The following is a 22,156-nucleotide window of genomic DNA, read 5'->3' on the forward strand; positions in this document are numbered from 1 at the left end:
ATAATAAAGGTTCATAATTCGCTGAACTAAGGGAGCATATTTTAGTTATTTTAATTCTTAGGTAATCAAAACCATTTACCGCATTTATAAATGGGTGTGCTACCTTTGGATTTATTCTCTCCTGTTCATTGAGAAACATAATTGAGGATTTCTCTTTATTTACTCTGAAACCAGAGAATTTGCCAAACAGGTCCATAAGTTTTAAAAGAGATGGTATTGATTTTCCAAGTTCTGATAGAAATACAATGGTATCATCTGCATATAAGGCAATGCGATGTTCCAGGACAACGGTATGTATACCATGAATTGAAGGATGATATCTTATTGCTATAGCCAGTGGCTCCATAGCCAATACAAAATGTAGAGTTGAGAGTGGTGAACCTTGTCTGGATCCGCGACTTAGTTTAAATAGTTGTGAGATAAAATTATTTGTGAGTACCTCCGCAGTAGAGTCAACCAACAGAATTTTCATCCATCTACAAAAATAGTCACCAAATCCAAATCGCGCAAGCACCTCCATTAAATACGGCCATTCAAGTCTGTCGAATGCCTTTTCGGCATCGAGCGACAGGATGGCCATATCAGAAGGTTACTCCTCCCGCATGCACTCAATTAAGCACCATTCTGACATTGTGGAACCCTTGTCGATTCTTAACAAAGCCATTTTGATCTGTACTTATCAGTTGGGGCAGGACCTTCTCAAGCCTCATTGCCAAGGCTTTAGCAATAATTTTTGCATCTGAATTCAAAAGGGAAATTAGCCTGTAAGAACCTCATTCTACAGGCGATTTTCCCGGTTTTAGAATAAGAGTAATCAGGACATACATATCCAATAATGGACCCATTCGTTTCTCTTTGTATTCCTTATAGATGTCAATTGGGAGTCCATCCAGGCCCGACGCTTTACCACCCCTCATACTGAGAATTGCACTGGAAATCTCTTCTAATTCCAATACTCTGTCTAACTTCATTCCTATCTCTTCAGAGACAGAGGGAATTTCCAACCCATCTAAAAAGTTGAAATTGAATTGAAAAGTTGATTATAGGAGCTTATAGGAAATTCCGACTGAAACAGAGATTTATAAAATGAGACAAATGTATAGTTAATCTCACCTGGATCTATAGTAATTCCTCCTTTTTCATTCCTAATTTCATTAATAGCTTTTTCTGATATTAATTTCTTATGTTGCCAGGCCAGTAGTTTGCTGGGTTTTTCACCCTGGTCATAAAAAGTTTGATTCAATCTTAATATACTGTTTTCTGCTTTTAGTGTGGAAAGTTCCTCATATTCAGCTTTTAGAGCAACTAACTTTTGTTTAATTTTTATTGACTTATCTATTTTTACTAAATTCTCTAAATCTCTGATTTCAGAATCTAAATCAAGCATCTTTTGTTTAAATTTATTAAATTTAGAGCTGGTATAACTAATCATTTGTCCCCTAATACATGCCTTAAAGGCTTCCCATCTAGTGGCCGCAGAAGTCTGATCAGTATTTATTGCAAAATACAAGTCTATCTGTTCACCAACAAATTTAATGAGGTCAGAGTTTTGCAGCCATTTAGGGTGCAATTGCCATCTAGGGGAACCTTTAGTGAGTTGAGAATCTATATAAAATAATGAAGTGGGGGAGTGATCTGATAAAACCGCACTGTCATATATACAACTGTCTATATTAGGAAGTAGAGAAACAGAAATCAAAAAATAATCTATACGAGAAGAGGATTTAGATAAAGAAGAGAAACAGGAATATTCCTTTTTTAATGGATTTAGAGTTCTCCAAGGGTCACATAAATTCAAATCTTTCATACTTTGTAGGATTTATTGTCTACTTTGACTGTGAGAGCTATCAAGTCCTGAAGAGCGGTCAAGTGACGGGTCCAGAGTGCAATTAAAGTCACCTGCTACTATAACTGTACCAGGAAGAGAGGCAATCAGTAAAAATATATTTTCTTAAAATATGGGGTTATCTTCATTTGGACCATAAATGTTAACTAAATTAATAATTTTACTCATGTAAGTTCCCTGTACTATCAAATATCTACCAACCTTATCTGTAATACTTTTATTTACTTGGAAGGGTACAGCCTTATGAATCAACACCATAACCCCTCTCGAATGAGAAGAAAACATGAAGCCAAGACCTGACCTGACCATCTTCTTTGTACCTTCTGGAGCTCCTCTTTGAGTAAATGAGTCTCCTGTAAGAAAACTATAGAAGATTCAAGTTGGTTAATCCTTGTCATAACTTGCTTAAGCTTAACTATTTTAATCATCCCCCTAACAATCCAAGAGGTGAATTTAAGCTTCTTAATTTGTGAGATTTTGTTTTAACAAATTGTACAGTATATCAACAGAGTATATAACATAGATAATTCGATGTGTGAACGTTAACAAAAAAATCAACCAGTTAGGAGTTATTATAACAACTCTAAAAACAAATTCAAAAACCTGCCATAAGCAAACCCCATTAGCTGTCATCTTGAACAATACAGGCTGTCCCATCCCCCTCCCCTCAATATCTCTCTGGGATATAGTTATGACCCAACACTGATCCAATGCTAACAAGGGAGCAGTTAAACCAGACCCAGCGGTTAAATAAAACAAAAATAACAAAACAGCTAAATCAAACGGCAGATATGCGAATCTCCTGGCGCTAACATAATTTTACCAAATAAATAAAATAAAATAAAAATGGTTAGAATAAACTCTTCTATGAAAAGTGCCTTTCATATAGTACGTCTAATTTTCTTACGGACTACAATTATACAGGCTATTGTCCTTAGATAATATGCCCCAAAAAGCCACAACAGTAAATGCAAATATCAACCCAACATCAATGCATTAACAGCATAACAGAAATTATTTATTTGACATAATAATGAAACTAAGTGTAAAATCATACCCAACTGAGAGCAGAAAAACCACACAAACATTATTTATCGGCTTTAAGATATCGGACAAATTTTCTTATCAGGCCGATACCGATAACAGAAAAAATTAGCATTTATCGGCCGATACCGATATGGTGGCCAATATATCGTGCATCCCTACTGGTTACCATGGCAACCCTGACACCAGATACATTTACGACCTCTTGGAATTTAGGTGGGGAAAATCACTGCCTTACTAACTGAGAGTGCATATGACATGCTTATACCTATGCAACATATTAGTGTTCTAAGAATCTTTATTAATTTGTGCATCCACACCCCAAGCGAATTACATTTGCAAATTAATATAACTAGTTATGATTAATTATTCATATTTCCCCATGAGCTGATTCGTTACACAAGACACGCCCCTTTACTGCTGATTGGCTACAAGTGTGTTTTGGGACTCGTTCCAACGCTGTGGTCAAAAGCGTTTTTTCAAAAATCGCTTAGTGCACCCTTAAAGGGATAGTTCACCCAAAAATGAAAATTCTGCTATTAATTGCTCACCCTCATGTTGTTCCAAACCCGTAAAAACCTTCATTCATATTCGGAACAAAAATTAAGATCTATAGACAGTAATGTAACTACCACGTTCAAGGCCCAGAAAGGTAGTAAGGACATCGTTAAAATAGACCATGTGACATCAGTGGTTCAAATGTAATTTTATGAAAATACGAGAATACTTTTTGTGTGCAAAGAAAACAAAAATAATTACTTTATTCAACAATTTCTTCTCTTCTGTGTCAGCCTTCGACGTTAGTCTAATACATGAATCAAACAGTCAAATTCCATACGGATTGCTGCTATAAATAGGTCTTATGTCACATTATCGTTCAGACAAATCATTCTAACAAGATTTGGTGCTCAAGAAACATTTCTTATTATTAATAATGTTGAAAACAGTTGTGCTGCTTAATATTTTTGTGTATAATTCTTCTTCTTTCTTCTCTGCTTTATGTTTTTATTCTTTGATCAATAAAAAGTTTAAAAGAACAGCATTTGTTTCAAATGGAAGTCTAAATGTCTTGGTTAAAAACTCCCTAGCATAAATGGTCTTGATGGCACTTCTGTGCAAGCCTGTTGGCTGTTATGTCTCCTGTCACAATTTATAAATATTGATGAAATGCTACAGTTGTCGGTTGAGACATTTTAAAGTACTTTGTAGGCTCCTTTTGATTTTTTCCTTTGTAGGGCGGTAAAGAAAGAATCCGTGTCATCTCTCAAGATACATTCATGCTTTTAATAATCTGAGAAGTGATGACTACATTGGAGGGCCCAAATGCTCAAGCTGATGCAAGTAAGCCACAGCATCTCTCAGGGTAGATAAAATAACTGCTTTCTAATTTCTGGAGCATAAATCTGGTCTGTATTTCCCCCAAATGCATCTGCTTGGAGCTCTGGGCATGACAAGTCCCACCTGCAGGCATTGTTTAAATGTGTAGTCAGTGTGCCGTGTGCTAGTGCTGATGACCTGTTTTCTCTGAGCTGGGCGCTCAGGAGACATCAGGAAGCATCTCACCAGATGCAGCCCTGCAGTCCACCCTCGACTGGCATGTCCTCTCTCACACCCACACCCATACCCGCACAATTATAATTAATGTTGGAAAATGCAATTATGAATGTGAGCATGGCTCATTTAACAAACAAACAAGTTCAAAATGAAATGCCATCTGTAATGTATATTTATGCAGGACAGGGTTAGAGTGGATGCATTAGTGGACTGATGCTCTGCAAAAGGCTTCTAGAAAAGTTCTCGCCTTCCTCACCTTCTTGAGAAATGGTTTGTAACTGGGGGCTGAGGATGTTATATGTTAATGATATGTATTTTTATACATGCCAGACTCTCCGAATAAGCTCTGAGTTAATCATCCTGTTTCCAGGAAGATGGTTTTGACATATTTAATGTGGGAAGGTTGTATCATTTTCTGTAGATGGAAATGAAGTCTGATATTGCATATCTCCGCCAATACTCCCATTTTGTTTCCACTAGGTGTTTTGTGTGATCCAAATTAGATGATAATTGGTCCTCATTATGTGCCTGCAATTTAAACCATCTCTACATGCCTACAAGCTTTAATGCCCTCCGTTGTGCTTTAATGCTTATTGACTTGTGTTTAATATTGTATTGAATACATTGGTCTTCCCTTATTATGTATGTGGGTGGTAAAGAATTATTGCTGATTGCTAGTTTAAAACAAACCATTTTTAATGAGCTGTGAAATTGCTACAATTCAGATATAGAAATGGCAGATAATGGCACTCTGGAACTGTACTTTTATGAAGGAGGTAAAGTAGATGACCTCTGTTAACCCTATAATGTTGCTATAATGTAGCTGTTTGGGGGCTCAACACCAGGATGTTAAGAGCCATTGCTTTACTTTAAGCTGAAAATAAGTGATAAGGTGGAAACGGAGCCCCCTTCAGCAGACAAAGCCAATAAAGAAGCACTCTGTGCCCTTCCTTTATCAAAATTAAATTTCAGGATGATTTTGTAGAGAAATGTGCTGGTGGACGTTGATCAGATGAAGATCAAGATGCTGATACCAAAGTTAAATCTTACTCAATTAATGATCTGTTTCTTATCGCCACATTTTTGTCAGGTCATCTTTTGACTCAGCAAAAAGAAGAGTAAAACAGTAAACCGTGCTCTCCTGCACCCAAAGTGGATGTTGTTTAGATGCTCTCCGGGTTCATGTTTCATTGAAATGCTCTGTTTGTTTGGCTGCCCTTACGAAAAATAAGTTTATTCAAGTGTGCCATTAGTATACTTCTTTTAAACTAAAAATAGGAAAGTATACTTTTAGTCTACTTTTTATGTACTTCTCAGAAATGGGCTTTATGTACTTCTCAGAAATATACTTAAAATGTCATTTAAGTATACTTGACTTATACTTAGAAAAAGTCTAAATATATTTGAGCTATACTTGTGTTCCTAGAATCCGTGTTTTCATTGTTATACTGTAGGGGGCGCTAGTACACATCTTCTGTACAGAATACCAAAAAACACAAGTGAAGAAGAAACCGAAACAACAGATGCTTCCACATGTATTCTAACATAGGGTGACCATACGTGCCATTTTTCCAGGACGCGTCCTGGCCTGGATTTCTATATTGCCTAAAATATCTAGGTTTTGGCTTTGTTTGTGTGTGCAGACCGATCGGTGTATGACATCAAAATCACAATGACATCACATTGAAATAGTACACTTACAAGAATACTACTAGTACACTGATATTTGTATACTTACTACATAAAGGATACTTAAAAATATACTTCAACTTTACTTAAGTATACTTACTAAAATAAACTTGAAGTATACTACTTTTTGGTAAGGGTGAACACTGGTGACTAAGGAACGAGATGTCTAATGCCATAAATACGAGCAAGACTCGGCATGGGTTGCCCACCTTAGATGAATATTTAACATTGCGTGCTGTGAGAGACCTGACTGCCACCTCTTGCATTATTTACCACATTCTGGCTTGTCTGTAATGTTTAGGCGGTGTGTGGTGTTCTCCCTCATGACCTCACTGCTTAAAGTGACCGAAAAACACCAACACTAAACCACATGGATAAATCCGAACATGTACAGAATGTAATAAAGTTAGCCAGCTTACAGTTTAACTCCATTTCATCTTCACTATGAGCAGATCTTAGAGTAGCGGCTTTGAAAGTAAGTCATAAGATTGACTTTTAGGAACGGAAATGTATAAATGATTTGTTTTCTAGACTGTAATGGAGTTTTCCATTTAAATATTAAATTTTTCAGATATTTCTCCTAAGAAAAAGACTCCAGTTATCTTGTGTATGTAAAGACCTTTTAGAGTTTCAGAAGAAAATGTGAAATGAAAACAGTGTGTCTCAGTCTCAGCAACATCAGAAATTTCTGTATGGACTCAATTTTAAATGCTCACTAAGGTTGTATTTGTTTGTTAAAACATAGAGTAAAAACAGTAGTATTGGGAAATATTAGTACAACTTAACTGTTTTTTTAATACATTTTAAAATGTATTGTGAAAAGAAAACCATTATAAATTTTTCCAGGATTCTTTGATGAATAGAAAGTTCAATGACATTTGTTTGAAATACTACTTTTAAACAATTTAATGTATACTTGAATAAAAGTATACATTTTTTTAAATCTTTGTGACCCAAACTATTGAACAGTATTTGTTTACTGAGTATACATTAGAATAAAATACAATGTCACCTTGCAAATTTATGAAATTGCTCCATTGACTCCTTTAAATGCCTTTTAGTCCATGCCAGTTAGCTTTCAGATCATCTACATGCCAATGTATCAATAAAAGATAATGTAAATAAAGTTTATACTAATTTAGTCATTCCTTTATAGAAAACTGTGCTTTTCAGTTGATTTCATGGGGTCTTTAAATGAGCTGCTGATCACAGGTGTGTCTGTGGAGACCGAAGTGGCTGTATTTTGGTTGATGTGACTGATGATCAGTCCATTGAGCATCAGGATGTTTCCCTCTGCCCAGTTCTCCATGGCCCATCACTCCTCATTTGATCTGTTTCTTGAAATCAAGTGAAAAATATCAGGACACTCACTCCATTAAGCTCTCTCCACATCAAAGGTGCGAGGTGTATGTACTGTAGGAGCGAGAAAGAGAGAGATAGATATGAAGACAGACTGAAAAAGTATGACCATTTGAAAAAGATTATGTACTTAAGAAGTAAAATGTGGAATAAGAGACTTTGAGATGTTGAGTTCTTCCAACTTACTTTAGTCTTGGTTATCAACTGCATTTCTTTATTCAGCAGTGAGGGCAGCAGGAAGCAGGTCTCTCGAGCAGGTATGACTTTTCACTAGAGCCACTGTCAGTCAGCTTTTCAAAGGCTGCCCATTGCCATGTCCCGATCTAAACTGATATACTGTAGCTCAATGGCAGAAATACTGAACCATCTCTGGCCATGCATTTCTTTTGAAGGGAAAGTTCACCCAAAAATTAAATGTTTTATCATTTATTTACCATCATGTTGTATTTGAGACCTATATGAATTTCTTCCTTACGTTGAATGCAAAAGAAGACATTTTCAAGACTGTTGGTAACCAAACAGTTGCTGGTAGCCATTGACTTACATAGAAAAAGAAGAAATTCTGAACTTCCTATTCATCAAAGAATCCGGAAAAATATATCACTGTTTTCACAAAAATATTAAGCAGCCCGAATGTTTCCAACCTTGATAATAATAAAAAAAAGACACACACACACACACACACACACACATGTTGCTTAAATTATAATAATTAAATAATTAATTCACAATGTTGCTGTTTTTATTGTATTTTTGTATCAATTACATAAAAAACTTAAAAAATCTTAACAACCCCAAACCTTTGGGTGGTTGTGTAATTTTAAGTTAAATTTAAGCTAAATGTTACTTAATACATAAAAATATAAAGCATTTTACTGTACACCAATAATATATATCATACAGTAAGCATCAGTGAGTACAATAAGCATCATAACAAAGTATGTAAATGCATTAATATGGTACTGTATTGATGTTTTGTAAGTCAGGCTTAACATACAACACTCAGTTTTATACATTAAGTACTAAGGGGTCCCTGCTCTATCTCTCTCCAGTGTGTTCTTGGCCTGAAATAGAATTAAAATTTTACACATTCCAGATTGCAGTACCAGCGTAATGTTTCTGACATTATGATATAGTTTAAATGTAGATTTAAGCATCAAAGCACCATAACGTTACTGTATCGCAACAGATGTAAAGCAGCAGAAAATAAAGAATAAACTGAAGGACTAATCTGAAGATGCAGAAAAAGAGACTTGGGGGACATCAGACAATTACTCTGTTTCCATGGCAATAGACATTGACTTGATGACATGGCAGCTTGTTCTCAATTACCTGCGTTAATCTGTTTTGCCAAAATAAACGGTCTTGTTTATTTGCATTGTTGAGAATATAAGTACTGTATGTGTGTGTATGTGTGCAGTAGCAGCTCTGGGAGACTGGATCTTAGAGGTGATGTCATTAGTGTGATGTCAGTTACACAGGCTCTGCAAGACTAGAGTAGACTCCGAATTGCATACTGTCTAGTAGGTATATATAGTTTAATAATTACTTTGTGACCGGTAAAATGAAACTGGGTATGAATGAAATTCGGACATGACTGTATCTGCCATATGTCGCTTCACTGGAATTCATAACTCCACTGCTGTGGCCTCATGGGATAGTAAAGTGTCCATCAGATGCGCACTTTAGAATCTCACCAGAAGTAGTAAGTCATCTGTGTACTTTTCGCCTACTGTTTTATAAATACTATGCTGAATTTGGACATACTACTCATCTCACATACTGTTTTTCACCTGTTACATGGGCATTTCTAGGTGCAGGATAGGGTGCAGTAAAACAGGATGGCAAAATGTTTAGCTTATCAAATGGCTCAATGCAGAAAATAAGGAAAGAAGCAGTTTTGCATCTCTCAAATCACCCACTCTTTAATGTGCAAGGAGATCATTTTCATTTCATTTGAGTCTGTTGCTCTGAAATGGAGAGCTCTTAAATATATTTCCCACTCCTCTTCAATCTGCTCTGCTTAAAGGATGCCTGCTGTTATAGACTAGTTGCCACATAGTTGGACTGAGCCGAGTTTCTCACTCAAGCAGTGAAAAGATGCAGGAGTTCATCACAGCACTGATTAAATGGGTCAATGCTCTGATTATTATGAATTTCACTCCCAATCCACAGAAAATCACTTTGACCCCTCTGCATATCCTTAATTGCTCACTAGGTTTTGATTATACATTTACCGTCTGATATGGGTCATTTGAGATGTTGTGTCATAGAGGTGCAGGACTCAAAGAGAGGCAGAAATGTGAGTATGCTTGTGAAAAGTGACTCATTTGCAGTTTGTACTGCTCTGCGTGGGTGAACTCAAAATTAGTTCAAGAAAGCGTCCAGGCTGCTTTTATTCATTGAGTGTTCTGTCCCACGCATATTTTCATATCTACTCACTCATGTGAGGGAGGACGGACTTTTTATGTAAATATCAGAAAATGCTCATTATACAGCATGAGTGTAAATGTGTGGCAATGGGTCTCATTCACTGTTGCTAAACCACCGTTATGGCTGAGCCACTGATGTCACATGGACTATTTTAACAATGTCCTTACTACCTTTCTGGACCTTGAACTTTTCAGTTGCATTGCTGTCTATGCAGGGTCAAAAAACTTTGATTTCAATTGATTTCTCATTGATTTCATCAAAAAATATCTTAATTTGTGTTCTGAAGATGAATGAAGGTCTTACGGGTTTGGAACGACATGAGGGAGAGTAATTAATGGCAGAATTTTCATTTTTGGGTGAACTATCCCTTTAATGTTTTCAAGCAGAAAAAATTAGTTAATAACTTAAATTTCTAGGATTTAGAAATTTTTTTTAAAACAAACTAAAATCAGCAAAAATTCCTCGTTGGCCTTAAAGTCTTGGTGAACCGGAAGTTGCTGCCGACTTTATTTCAGTGAAGTGACGTATTTCCAGCTGAAACGGAATATTGAGGAGAGGGCAGGGTTTTATTTTTTCGCTCCTCCTCTCATCTCTCTCATAGCAAACTAACGGTTGGAGGGGTGTGTTTAAGGATATTCTGCTCAAGCCATCAAACTGACGTCATCAGAGAAGGAATGCAATTCCAGAACGGAAGTAAATGGTCAGATTTTGATTACCAAGACAAACAATTTTTTTCAGCGGATTAACTTGCATGGTTTAATTGTTCACATCAAGACTAGCAATGTGTGCGAGTAAAGTAAATAAAGTCAATTTTGATTTCATGCGGACTTTAAACATGAAATGTGTTAAGCCAAAATATTAATTTGCCATTATAACTTTTCTGTCGATCAGAATATGGAAATACAAAAATTCTGAAGTTCGATCTATCCCATGCAGCAAAAAAATATATTTACACATATATTTTTAAATATATTTCAAAATACACAAAAATATATTTGCTAAAGTATGTTTCAAAATATATTTACGTAAATATATATTTTTACCAATATACTTTTTGGCCAATTTTTTTTTTGTATATTCTTAAAAATATATTAAAAAAATATAAATGTTTTATTTTTTTTTAACATTGCAAAATATATTTTGCCCTCCATATATACATAGTCATATATGTCAGATTTACATACAGTCAGATTTACACCTTGTTTACACCGGATGTGAGCGACATGACTAAACACATTAAAGCTTATTATAATCAGTGATTCTGTTTCTGTCTACACTGGGTGAAGCACAATGTTAGAGACAAATCTCCAACAGTAAACTGATGCCTCGTTCTATTTATGATGAACTGACACAAAGGACAAATGATTTGCAATGGGCATTTTGTTGCATCCAGTGTAGACAGCCTTTAGCTGTTGTGACGCGAGCGACAATGTAGCAAAAGATAGATATGCTGTTAAAAAAACACTTTATTTGAGGTAAATGTGTGAACATATAACACATTTGAATAAAAATCAGCAGGGAATAAACTCTACAATGTTCTAAAACAATTACACGTCAAGAAAATTAAATATATTGAATGATTACAAATCTAGATTTGATCTTGAGTAGGCCATTCCATCCACATTTAGCCTAAATGTAAGTCGCTGTAAGATTGGAAATGTTTTTTTTGCCCATGAAATACATGTTGTAGTAATACATTTTGGTATATGAAGGTTGAATCTAAATGTATTTTCAAAATAAAAAATATATTTTATTGAGCTGCGCTGTGTACAACATACATTTAGCATTTATTTAAAATATTTTAAATGCTGTTTGTTATATTTCCATTAGTTTTAAGAATGTCACATTTGATTTTATTTGAATATCTTGCTGTGCACAAGGATATGTTTGTAAAATATGAATGCCTGTGCAGGCGAGCAGAAATCTTGTATATTTGGAGATTTTGGCACATATTACTGTATGCTGATTATTAACTGTAGTCACAAACCCTCTCTTTTAGAATAATTTGCATTCATCAACAAATGTACAGTATGTGCATACTGTGTTATAATGTGTTATAATTTTGGGGAGGAACTCTTTTCTTGTAAGTACACATCTTGTCAGAAAAGTAGTGAATGAGACCCAATATTTGTGTGGTCACAGAGGTGGACTATGCTGCTCTACCTCCTGCAGTGGTTCAGTTATCTGTGAGAACTGTGCTCATGGGTGGAAACTGTTGTCAGTAAACAATGCAAAGCCTCAATCGAGGCTTTTCCCTCAGAGCTTTTCAAGGCTTAGAGAGGATGCAGCGTTTATTGGTGGCTGAGAAGGCAGACCGCTACAAACTTGAGGGAGATGAATGCATGCAGAGATGAGGATTAAGAAGTGTCTGGAAGGAATGGCAAATCCCAGATTTCTCTTTTAATGCAGAAAGAAGCCGTTAACGCCGCTCTTGACGAGGTGTAAGTGCAGAGCGCATTTGGCAACGCAAATCAAAGTGAGCCAGACCTCATTGCAAGTTTGAGTGGCAATGCAAAGTGTCGGTATGCATGAGATATGTAATGTCTTTGGCGAAGTATGGAGATGTATATACTTAGTATATAAAAGGGATCAGCTATGAAGTGCTTCGCTCCCATTCATGTGCCAAATCCACACATTCTCATAGTAACCTTTATAAATAGGAATTAGGTTGTGTGTGTGAATTCTTGCAGAAAAGGTTTAGTATGTATGACTGTTGGCATGGACTGGTCTAAGACCCCATTTCCATTATAACAGCTTTAAATATATACCTAACATTGAAATAGGTTGATACCTCTTAGCTAACCAGTGTAAACCAAATGCCATCTTAACACATTTCAATTTACCTCCATGAAAGATAGTGTAACGTAGGTTTTTGGGGTTTTGTTTCATGTTCATTGTTTTCATGTTTTTTATTTTGTAGTTTGGCCACAGTCATGTTCTGTCATGTGATCCCCTTGTCTGTGTATTATGTTTTGATTGGTTCTTTGGTTCATGTGTCATGAGGCTTGTTTGACTTAATGCGGCGCCACAAAGATCGACTGCCACCTGACAAAAGCAATGCATTCTGGTTTGAACATTTGTCCGACTTTGATCGGTGCTGCAGCCGCCTTACGATCACATGTGCCATCAAAGTACCGCGAGAGCAAAACAAGACCTAGCCACCTAGGCCAGGCGCTGCAGTTGCTCAAAATCAGCTGCGAGAGCCTTGATGACGACACGCTTTATTCTCATTAGTCAGATTCTGTGATGACAAGTAGTGGTCGACCGATATATCGCCAATGCCGATAAGTTTTCCTGTTTGGCCGATGCATTCGAAGCGGGACTTTTATTTTGACGCCGCTGACAGCGGCAGCGCCTGAGCACACAGTGCTCACCTTCTCCCTTTTTGTTCGCCGTTGTCGTTAACAGTTCTGTCTAATACGGATAGAAGTCTGTCTAATAATCAGATGGAACGGTTGAACAAAGGAATTATAATGTATACAAAAAGTATTATAATGATTGCTTTTATATTATTAGTAATAGAAAGGCAAACATTATAATACTTTCTTGTTTGCCGTCAGCATTCAGCAAATACGCATTTATATAATTTAAACAAATCTTTGAATGACTAATGAACATTTAATTTCACAAAGCTTGCAAACTTAGTCGGATCCATTTGTGAGATCTCGTGAAGTGTGCATTTGTATCCTGCACGATCTCGTGTTCTCTGCGTGACGGTCGATCCGTGCGATTTGGAATGCTGACAGGAGGAGAGTTCTGCTTGACTGGAGACTCGCGATCAACAAACTTTAAACTAGTGATTTCAAATTATGCTGCGCTTTATGCATTTGCCCACTGCCATATTCATGTAATTTCCACTGTGTGCTGTATGTAAAATGAGTGTTACCTTGGCTTTATTTGAAAAAATATGATTCCCAAATCCCAATGCACACAAACTTCCCAGAATACTGAGTGCCCTTTTTTAATCCATTTTCAAATTATTTCAAATTTCTTAAACATTAATTAAAATAAATAAAATTATATCGGCTTTACATCGGCCATCGGCCACCCTGCTTTACAAGATTTCGGCATCGGCTGTCAAAAAAACAATATCGGTCGACCACTAATGACAAGCACAACGTGTGTTGCGTGTTTATTCTAACAATTCAATTCCAATAATGCTCACAAATCTGTGATTTTTTATAACAGTAAATCTTTTTTAGTGTAGTCGCACTGTTATATTGAGTCATGTTTATCAAAAAACACTGATAAAAGCATATATACCCCCACTTTATTGGTATTTAAATAGTATATGTTTATGTTTAACTTTATTCGTGAACAGATGGCGCTGTATTAAGCAGTGGGCTATATAAAAAGTGTTTCTGTTGCTCATGAAAACGTTTCTGAAACGTCTGTGCATTTAACAAGTATTGCATTTATTTCACTTCCTCTGTGATAGAGTATTCAAACACCGTGCGGTTGGTGAGTTTGTGTTTCTGTTCACACCAAGTCAAGTCTGTTCAAGTCAAGTCTATTCAAGTCAATTCTTTGTTTGTATTTTGCATTTCACCTTGTTTAAATAAAAGCTGCACTTCATCACAACTCGCCTTCAGTGGACAGTTTGTTACAGATAGTCTCAACAGAACATGGTTATTTTTTACCTTGTCTGTCCTAAACATTGTGTGCCATTCAGATTTGAACTGAGAAAGCCTTTTAAATTCCAATTTATTCCAACTGATTTCGAATTCTGTAAGAAACAGGATGCAGAATTGCAATTCTGCAATTTTCAATTTGAATGCCAGGAAGTATGGATGATGGATGGATAGGTGGATAGATACTGTAGTGTAGGGTGTATGGATGGGTGGATGGATATTTGCCCGCTGGTTATTTATCCAAAAAAAAGGTTTAATTTTAATTTGCATTTGTAACAAGCCAAGCTTACATGGTTGGGGTTGCTAGATTTCAAGAATTTAAATGCCCTAATCAGAGCTTTTTTGATTAATATATTTTCTTTCCAGTGATTAATTTCCCCAACCTGGCAACCATGCGCATGCACTCTTTCTACATTATGGAAAGAATGCAGATGAGCTGAAAACAGGCAAACATGCAAGCTGGAGTTTAGCTGTTGTAGTCTTTCTGAATAGTCTTTCTGAGTCTGATGTAGTCATTCACGTGGTCGTTTGCACTGTTTCCTGTGACTAAATCTGCAAGAAAACCTTGAGAAGTGACATGCTCTTGATTTGTGTCTCAATAATTCTGATGAAATTTTATATTTCATCATATTTAATTAACTTTTGTAGACCAGGATGGAAGAACATTTCATTCTTTTTAAGGAATGCATTACCTGTTGAATTTCTTTGAATCACAATTCCTCTTGTCATTCCAATTCAGCCTCCTTTGGGATGTGAGCTGCATTGCAGTGCATTCACCTTTGAGAATGTATGTGTGTTTGCAGCAAGCTAATTACGTCATTCTTGTCCGCCAAAAATCACAGCCTCGGCTGGTGCACGTGTGCAGCTGGAGCTCAGCTAGGAAGGACTAGCAGCACACTATGTGTGTTTGTAGAGCTGTGAGCGTGCCACCATCACATGATCACACGTTTTATGAATGCGCAAGTCAAGGGTGCTAAGTGCTACGCTCTGCAAAATAAATTCACGAAAGTAAAGAAAAGTGTTTTACTGGAAGGACACGCGCATGCAAAAGATCGCTTCGTCCATCTAAAGGCCATCATGGTGATGTTCTCTTGCAGATTTAATTTTCAAATACTCCATCGACAAAGGAACTTAATTTCATGCCTCATTAGGTTTATTTGTAATGAAAAGGAAAGGGAAAGTACTGATGATAACTGGGATGGGAACCTAAGGTGTCCGTAGAAGTGAGATCTCTGAGTCCCTTTTATTTCTGTGTAGAGACTGACCAGCAGAGAAACACACCTTTCACTATGACGGACCAGCGGAGGAACCTCTCCTACTCTGAGCTTCCTCTTATTATGAACTAAAGTACAGTATGTGGCACATACCATGAACAGGATGCAGGATAGGACCCTAAAAAGTTGAAGTAAATATTTTCTTTTCAGTAAATGAAATGGAAAGTGAAAGAACGTACTTAACCTTCAGCAAAAGGGTGATTGATAGCTTCAGGGCCAAACTAAACTAATTATAACATTTTAAATGAAGTTTGACATTTTTGTGACCTTTATGATAAAATAGTATGATAAAACCATGATTTATATGATGTTGTCTTTATTAGCTAATAATCAATTAGAAATAATAAACTATTTTAATAATTAGTACAATGTTATATTTAAAAAATGTTAAAAATATGAAAAAAATAGTTAAATAATAGTTTAACACTTTGCACTTCATAAACTCTGGGATTTGTGCAACTAATGCTTTTTTTTTTTTTTAAGTAAGTGTACCCTACTTTTAAGAAGTGCCGTTTCAGATCAGGATGATATAGTAAGTGCTGATAGTTACGGAACTGTTTATGATGTCTTCCTTTTAATAATACAGTGATATCCATTTGATTATTAGCTGTTATACATGACTGTCAGAATGATTCTGTCTGTCTGTTTGGAGACTTCATCAGGCGTGTTGATCTACAGCTGTCAGTCAGTCGCTTTGTTGAGTGGATCAGGGGAGCACTGAGAGAAATCTAGTGCTGGACAGGACAGCATCATCAGTCCTGATCAATATCCTAGACATCTCGTGCACAGGCCGAGTAGGGATAGGGGTGCTTTGAGTTAAAGTGGAAGAAATCATTTGTGAGAATTAAATGGGGTCTTGTGGTTTTCAGAGGCAAGGATGAATGTTTGCATATTTATGTCAGAGATATTTAAAAATAAATGCTCATCAACAGGGGGTAGTTTTAGAGATGTTAGGGCAATTTGGAATTCAAAATGCATCCATGCATCCGATTTCAGTAGGCAAAATATTTCAATAGACTAAAAGAGGATTGTAAAGATACCAGCTTTTTGAAATCTTTCTGATATGAATTTTTCCTAAAAACTTTTGATTAATGTTGATAAATTAAAAGATAAAATTGACAAAATATATTAAGACAGAAAACTGTTTTTTTTATTGTAATAATAATGCACATTTTTACAGTATTTTTGATCAAGTAAATGAAGCCTGCGTTTCAACAAATATATATATACTGTATATATAAAATCAATCTCACATTTATGAATGGTAGTATAATAACTGCTCTAGTAAGTTTCAGTTAGTGGCCTATTGTGCTACTGTTCACGACCTGAAGGGAATTTAAGAATTTCTCTAATTTGTGTTCAGCACACCACTTAGTAGAGTTCAGATAGGGGTTGATTGATGAATGGTGGTATGAATTACTAAGTATGAAATAGGTGAGTTCTGATTTGTGTTTTACTGTGACCTTTTTCTCATGTACAGCTTTCTTATCAGCAGAAATAAAGGTACGAGGATTAAATGGAGGCAAACGGCTGATTTGTTATTCAGAGGCCTTGCTGCTGAGAGATGAACAAAACAGTGTGATTCATTCGTTCGTGTAAGTGGAGTATTCCTGTGAGTCCTCTTTGGTTTACTTAGAAGGACTATTGTGGTGCTCTCAAATGAAGGTTAATGAATGTACATTTCTATTTCTTGGCCCATCTTTGTATTTTTACACAGGGCTTTTACAGAAAATCTGAAAATCCGCCACACTGAACCGTAGGTCTAACCCAGGTCAAATGGAGTGTTTAACGTCAGCCGGCTTGAAAATATAGAGCAGATATTATGCTCTACTGCATGCATCCTGTATATATCAGCTGGCATTGACACATCAATATTAATCATTTCGTTAATCGCTCGCTGTTGTATTTAAGGGCCATTGAATTCGTTATTCATGGGGCTGTGGCCCAGTATCCAGTGTTTCCTGTGGGGCCGTTAACTGAGAGTGTGGTGAAGGTGAATAAGGCAGGATAAGTTGAGGAGTGCTGTGAGGCCACTGGAACGTGCCTGGATGTTACCACAGGCTGAATGTAATTTTCTAAATCACTCATGTGTGCACACTCACACACACACACTGTCTTTGCTGCTCTCTCTCTCTCTTGCTTACTGCACTCTTGCTGTGTTTCCCTCACACAACAATTTATCTTAATCAGAACAGGGAATAGACATTGTTTCAGAGAAATCCATGATTGAGTGTGATGAAAAATATTTTAATTACTTCAAAAGAAAAAAATCTGGCTTCAGGTATTCTGTATGCCATGATTAGTATTTCCGTTTACAGTTTTGAAAGGCAGCACTGTTTTTTGAGGATGAGGGATAATGTGTTGATAGCTAACAGGTATGTCATTGTAGTATTTAAATACTGAACTGTGACTAGTCTTCTTTCTTGTATATATTTGCATACTGATTTATGATTGGTCCTGTATTCTGTTCACATATTTAACCATTTATAGGGCACACTAGTGTCTGCCCACTATGGAGAAGTTTTTACTTCCAGAAGCCAACTGTTTTTCTCTAGAGTGGTTTTTACTGCACAGTGACTCTGTGCTGATTCTTATGTGTAGCCCAGGGGTATTGCTAGACTTTTTTACCTCAGTGAAATTCCATTTTGCCCCAATAAAATATTACTGATAAATCTTTGTGTCAGTGGGATTGACGTATACTAATCTGAGAATATTTTTTTTCTGATAATATTTCAACAATCATGTTTATAATCATGTTTGTTTATAATCTATTTGTTTATAATCGGTCAAATGGGTTTGCAAAAAGGTCTGAAATTCTTTATGATGCAGTTTGATTCATTTGGACAGTTCATTCACACACGGAATTGTTAGCAGCGGTTTCTCACACCACAATAGTAGGGGTGGGCAATATACTGCTAGACACTGCTAGAAATTTGTCGACCAGTAGAGATTTTGGACTATCGTCTCTATCACGGTTACACGCTCATGTGATGTTGCTGTCCTACGTGGTCACGAAACCTTAATGTTTGCACATGTTTTTAAGCATTGTGGTTTAAAAAACAAGTAATTTTAAGCAGTTGAAACACATTCAGCTGCAAAAGAGAATTTATTTCGCTATATGCGCGCTGTCAGAGAGGTCAGAGTAATTTTTGGCATTTCTATTGGCCTTGAACAATTAAATACATACACTTGTATGCACCAAAATGTTTGTCATTGCAAGTATCCTCGTAAAAATAGTAATTTAGGTCTTAAGTGAAAGAAAACAGCTGAGAAGGAAAACACACATGTAACAGTATATTGGATCCGGGCAGCTTTTAAAGTGACAGCAGTCTAATATTCCTGCTGTCTGTCATTCATGTTAATCAGACAACAAAAGAGAGAAAACTTCTTGATCTCCCTGCTCTTGACTAATTCACTTTTGTAACTCTAATAAGAAATGTATATTTAATTTACAGAGTGAAGATTTTTTATTTTATTTTATTTTTTTTCATTTGATTACTTTATACAATGTAGCATTTCTTATTTGTTTGTTCTACTGTAGTTTTTTTTGTCCTATTGCTCGCAATTAGTTTCTTATTCTTATTTAATCGCTGACTGTTTACTGTGAGCTTGAATTTTTAGGCTAGTATTTTGTGATATTGACACTGGTGACATGTATTATGAAATTTCTATGGTATCAAAAATGTTGATATTGTTTTATTTATCATTTTATGATCGTTATCGTGAAATAAAATTACTCATATCGTGGTATAAGATTTAATCATATCACCCAACCCTACGCAATAGCAATGAGATATTTTGAAAGACAAAAGAGTGCAGGATGATATACTGTAGGTATTTACCATCAATCCATTGTAGAATACAAAACTTGCAAATGTCTTGTCAATGATGAAGCAGCACATGCAGCTTGTAAACATTTTTGTTTCTCTTGCAAGCACTCGTATTTGCTTTAGGAAAGTAGTTTGCTTGTTTACGGGACTTATGGGACAACATTTGAGTGCATCTGTGAGTGAGTTTTATGTACAATCAGAGAGGGAGACTTGTATTTTGACAGGAAGTCCTTTTTGAGAGTTTGCCATAAACAGGAACTCTGGTCCCTCACCAGTTTCTGAGTGTGGTTTAGCCTGGAGGTACTGGCTCTCCGTGCATCTAATGAAGGCAACATTTGCCAGGGAGAGAACTTACCCAGCAGCCCCTGCACTAGGTTGTATTTGATCACTGCGTGCGTGGGGCAACTCACCTGTCATCTTTCTCTCCATTGTTCTTGTTCTTTCGTATGTGAACCGATGTAACAATGCACTGTCATGGCATTACACTTCTTCTAATGACACAGCTGAATCTTCCCTCTGACATGAGCGAATGACATGGTTCTCCATGGCTTGCTGACCGGTCTATTTTAGACCAGCTGCATATCAGACATCCAAAAACTCATTCTCCACCCTCCCAATTAGCTTTTTTTTGTGAGATTTAAGCTTCCATTACGCAGCATGACTAACTGCTATCATTATTAATCTCATAATTAAAGGATATTATGCAGTCATTTTTAAATGTGAGCTCTTGAAAACCAAATCGCATTTGATTGAATTACCGGTATGTCTGGGGTGTGGGTGTGTGAATAAATTCAAAGGAACTGATTGTGATAAATTTTTTTGGGGGGGGGGGGGGGTGTGTGTGTGAATAAATTCAAAGGAACTGAATGTTTATAATACATCTGTTATGAGTTTAATAATTAAATTCCCAAATGGTCACATTGGGCCTGTTGTGAATCCAAGCGTACAATCATTGCTGATATTTTTATTTATTTATTTTTTGGCTGGCAATGTTGCTGTCACTCATGGAAATTTTCCCACCGTAAATTTTTTGCCGCTGCAGTTCTCCTCACAAGCTTCTAACTTATGTTCCTGCAGTGACTGGTAAATGCACGAAAGATGGGCCGTGCCAAGAATTTAGTACACAGCAATATTCAGCACCGGTGAGTATTTATGATGCGTCATGTGCCAGTGACCTTCTTTCCGTCATCATGCAGCAAAAAGATGGGTGTAATTGTTGAATAACAAGGTTCAATTGATTTGGAATGAGTCGGTCCCTCTTGGCAACTGGACAGCAGACATTTATCACTGGATGGGCTTTGGGCAGCTGTGTAAGTATATTGAATTCTGGCCTCCTGTCTGCAATGAGCCCCATGGGCCGTGTGGAAGTTTAGATTTTCAGTCCAAACTTATGTCTGCTGCCATGCTGGATTTTTAGCTATGCCTTGAGACATTTATTCTGTGGGTCCACTGAGTGCCATTCCTGCTGAAAAGACCAAAATAGCTGGTCAACATTGGACGCGTTAGAATGTGAAGCATGTGTTTTGGATTCTGGTCTTCAGGGATTGTGTTCAAGCTTTGTAACTAGTCTACCAATTCACCCACTAAACTTGCTAGAGAAATAACATGGCTTTACTAGTCCATCAGGTACTAAGCAGCATCAGATACTAGTAGGGTGACCATACATTCTCTTTTTCCTAGACACGTCCTACAGAATCTACCGATCATGGTGTATGAGAGGGTGGGACCTACAGAGAACGGTCAAAGTGATGCAAATGCTCGTACATATTAGGTGTGTTCATCTTGAAGCAGCATTGTGCAGACCAATCGTTGTATGACATCAGTTGATTGGTTGGTTATGTACAATGCCTGCATGTTATTGGTCAAACTACTTTTCAATCATTACTTTTAGCAAGTATGAAAACAGGAAAACAAAGCCAAAACCTTTAGGCAATATAGAAATCACGGCAAGGATGTGTCTGGGAAAAAGAGGATGCATGGTCACCCTATATATACTGTACATATATTATTTTTTATGTATTAAATTGATCAAAAATGATAGTAAAGACTAAAGGACAAAAGATTTCTTGTAAATGCTGTTCATTTGAAATTTCCATTCATCAAAGAATCCTGCACAAAAAAGATTTGTTTCCACAAAAATATTAAGCAGCTCAACTGGTTTCAACATTGATAATAAATAAGAAATGTTTCTTGAGCACCAAATCAGCATATTATAATGATTTCTGAAGGAAGACTGGCATTATGGCTGATGTAAATTCAGCATTGCCATTACAGGAATAAATTACACTTTAAAATATATTAAAATAGGAAGTAATCATTTTCAATTGTAACAATATTACCCAATATTACTGTTTAAATACATGCATGATGAGCGTGAGAGACGTATTTCAAAAGCTTATCAAGCCCAAACTTTCAAACAGTAGTATTTAAAGAAACACTCTTGTTTAGCTTGGCTTGGTAGGATGGATAAGATTTGCTTGTATTTTCCACAGGAAG

The 22,156-nt window shown here is 36.4% G+C and overlaps 1 protein-coding gene and 1 long non-coding RNA gene across 2 annotated transcripts in view; both read left to right on the plus strand.

The window, feature by feature from the left end:
• Positions 1-21,324, plus strand: part of LOC107584561 (uncharacterized) — a 22,375-nt gene extending 1,051 nt beyond the window's left edge. The window contains exons 2-3 of the long non-coding RNA XR_001609154.1: positions 6,528-6,538; positions 21,314-21,324. This is a non-coding gene — a long non-coding RNA (uncharacterized lncRNA). The remainder of the gene's footprint in view (positions 1-6,527; positions 6,539-21,313) is intronic.
• The window catches only part of LOC107584555 (XK-related protein 4), a 58,393-nt gene that overhangs the window by 10,431 nt on the left and 25,806 nt on the right, over positions 1-22,156 (plus strand). The window lies entirely within an intron of this gene.

The sequence above is a fragment of the Sinocyclocheilus grahami genome, unplaced genomic scaffold (assembly GCF_001515645.1).
Source record: "Sinocyclocheilus grahami isolate Dianchi unplaced genomic scaffold, SAMN03320097.WGS_v1.1 scaffold5.1, whole genome shotgun sequence".
NCBI classification, from domain to species: Eukaryota; Metazoa; Chordata; class Actinopteri; order Cypriniformes; family Cyprinidae; genus Sinocyclocheilus; species Sinocyclocheilus grahami.